This window comes from Oncorhynchus keta, chromosome 32, assembly GCF_023373465.1.
Source record: "Oncorhynchus keta strain PuntledgeMale-10-30-2019 chromosome 32, Oket_V2, whole genome shotgun sequence".
Lineage (NCBI taxonomy): Eukaryota > Metazoa > Chordata > Actinopteri > Salmoniformes > Salmonidae > Oncorhynchus > Oncorhynchus keta.
Window position 1 is genome coordinate 8,815,135 of NC_068452.1, and position 3,673 is coordinate 8,818,807.

Consider the following 3,673-nt stretch of genomic DNA (forward strand, 5'->3'; position numbering starts at 1 on the left):
GGTATGTTTGGCAGCACGAGTGAAGGAGGCTTTGTTGCGATATAGGAAGCCAATTCTAGATTTCTTTTGGATTGGAGATGCTTAATTTGAGTCTGGAAGGAGAGTCGTTTGGTCGCAGACCCATTGCGGATGCAGGCAGTGATTGCTGAGATCTTGGTTGAAAACAGCAGAGGTGTATTTGGAGGGTAGGTTGGTTAGGATGATATCTATGAGGGTGCCTGTGTTTACGGATTTGGAGTTGTACCTGGTAGGTTAATTGATCATTTGTGTGAGATTGAGGGCATCAAGCTTGGATTGAAGGATGGCCGGGGTGTTAAGCATGTCCCAGTTTCGGTCACCTCGTAGCACGAGCTCAGAAGATAGATGGGGGGCAATCAATTCACATGTGGTATCGAGGGCACAGGAAGGTCTATAGCAAGCGGCAACAGTGAGTGACTTGTTTCTGGAAAGATTAATTTTTAGAAGTAGATGCTCGAATTGTTTGGGTACAGACTTGGATAGTAATACAGAACTTTGCAGGCTATCTTTGCAGTAGATTGCAACATCGCCCCCTTTGTCAGTTCTATCTGGGCGGAAAATGTTATAGTTAGCGATGAGATTTCTAGTTTTTTTTGTGGTTTTTCTAAGCCAGGATTCAGACACGACTAAGACATTCAGGTTGGCAGAGTGTGCTAAAGCAGTGAGTAAAACCAACTTAGGGAGTAGGCTTCTATGTTAACATGCATGAAACCAAGGATTTTACAGTTACAGAAGTCAACAAATGAGAGCACCTGGGGGTGGGAGTGGAGCTAGGCACTGCAGGACCTGGATTAACCTCCACATCACCAGAGGAACAGAGGATAAGGGTACGGCTAAAGACTATACGAACTGGCCGTCTAGCATGTTCGGACCAGAGAGTAAAAGGAGCAGGTTTCTGGGAATGATAGCAATAGATTCAAGGCATAGTGTACAGACAAAGGTAAGGTAGGATGTGAGTACATTTGGAGGTAAACCTAGGCATTGAGTAATGATAAGAGAGATATAGTCTCTAGAGACGTTTAAACCAGGTGATGTCATCACATATGTAGGAGGTGGAACAACATGGTTGGTTAAGGCATATTGAGCAGGGCTAGAGGCTCTACAGTGAGAGAGTAATCACTAACCAGGACAGTAATGGACGAGGCATATTGATATTAGAGAGAGGCATGCGTAGCCAAGTGAACATATGGGTCCACGGCGATTGACAGTTAGCAGGCCGATGCTAACACGCTAACTTGCGGAGGGGACGGCGGGGGGTTATTAGAAACACGTCAATTTGCTAAATAGCGTTTCAATCGGTGACGTCACACGCTCTGAGACCTTGAAGTAGTAGTTCCCCTTGCTCTGCAAGTGCCGCGGCTTTTGTGGAGCGATGGGTAACGATGCTTCGTGGGTGACTGTTGTCGATGTGTGCAGAGGGTCCCTGGTTCGCGCCCGGGTATGGGCGAGGGGACGGTCTAAAGTTATACTGTTACACCTTGAGTATGTCAACAGAACGAGCCTTTACGTTAATGTTAATTATCTTAAATTATATTTGTCAGACATCACTGCCTTTAGGCCTATTTATGTAATTAAACGTTTGGCTATATTTTCATGCGCCTCCATGTCAGCATCAGTGTGGACAAATCACCTTGGCTATGCTTTGAGATGTTGGCTCATTTATTTATATACATCCACGACGAGCTGCCAGAACAGCTTCAATGCGTGCATGTTTCAAGCATCACTGCATGTTTCAGCATGATAACGCACAGCCCCATGTCACAAGGGTCTGTACTCAATTCCTGGAATCTGAAAATGTCCCAGTTCTTCCATGGCCAGCATACTCACCAGACACGTCACCATTGAGCATGTTTGGGATGCTCTGGATCGACGTGTACAACAGCATGTTCCAGTTCCCGACAATGTCCAGCATCTTCTCGCAGCCATTGAAGAGGAGTGAGACAACATTCCACAGACCAAAATCAACAGCCTGATGAACTTTATGCGAAGATGTCACGCAATGAGGCAAATGGTGGTCACACCAGATACTGACTGGTTTTCTGACCCATGCCCCTAAACTTTTTGAAGTACTGTATCTGTGACTAACAGATGCATATATGTATTCCCAGTCATGGTGGGATGGGGTCTGGAAGAGTAGGGAACTGGGGTGTGTTATCATTGTAGTCCAGAACGGTGATGTTGAGCTGGGCTGTGGCGTTCAGCCCATCTTTGTCCACCTCCACCACCTGAACACAGTGAGAGGGGTAAGATCTTAACAGGTAACGTAGTTGACAAAACTTAACATTGTTGATTCCAACACATAACGTTGCTGACCTTCATGGTCTACCTGAGCATCTTAAGTCAAATTACCAGCCTGCATTTGCCTATCCACATTGTACATTTTTATCACCTATATGACTTAACAACATGAGCAAAGACAATGTTTACGTTGGCGTCTAGGTGGGGTAGAGTTAAGGTCAGGGTGATAGGAAGAGAGAGATTCTCCTCCAGCTGCGTCCTTGCCCATCGTTAAGATATGAAAAATGTTCCCTCCTCCACATGGATTACATTTATGGAAGTAGACCCGACTGTTATCGGGGCCTATATTTGGGTGTAGATCTTATGAGAGACGCAGCTAAAGCACATGCTGTTTGACATGACGTGGTATACCTGTAGAACGTAGTTATCCTTTGTCTCTCTGTCCAAGGTGACGTCACTCTTCAGGGACACAGCACCTTGTTTGTTTATGTTGAATGTGTCCCTTGTAAATACTCGAGAAGAATCCACCCTAAAAGGATAACCCAGAGATATGTTAATGGTGCGTGTCGGCTTATCATTCCTAGGTTCGTCAGAAATGTATTAGTGGGATGGATGTATTGAAATATTTTCAGATTGTTGATATCGTCATGATAAACACCATTATGTATCACCATGATATATTTTCATCGATTATATATATTGTCATTGATATACCGTAATCGATATACCAATATTATATATAGCCAATAGTCTTCATGTCGTGCAGATATATCCCTCATCTCAATGTAGATAGTAATGTCCAAGATATTGTTACCATCATAACAAAATACAATAGATCTCCTGATGATAATGACATTCTCATTTCTCTGACCTCATCCTCGTCGGTGACCTCCAGGGTCACGACAGCCGGGCGGGTTGTTGTTCACATCTGTCACCCTCACCACCACTGATCCATTCCCAACGAGGGACGGGGTCCCCCCATCTGCAGCCTGTACCATTAGGTTGTACACCTTCACTGCTCCATAGTCCAAGGCCCGCGCCAGCCGCAGTACCCCAGTGGAAGAGTCCAGCTGGAAGAGCGCCACGGTCGAGGGAGGGTCTTGCTGAAATATACTATAGGTCACTACACCGTTTGTGCCTTCGTCAAGGTCCACCGCTTCTAGGGTGACCAGTGTCGTTCCCACGGACTCTGTTTCTAAGACCTCAACCTCATATTCCGTCTTGGAGACACTTGGAACGTTGTCGTTGACGTCAGATACTTGAATGAGCAGAGTGGCGGTAGAGGGAGAGAGCTGGACGACCTTGGTCCTGAGCCGCCACCTCCAGGCTGAACTCTGCTTTGGTCTCTCTGTCCAGCGCCCCAGCCATGGGACACCATCCCCATTTTGGGGTCGATAGTGAACTTCCAAGCGCCTCC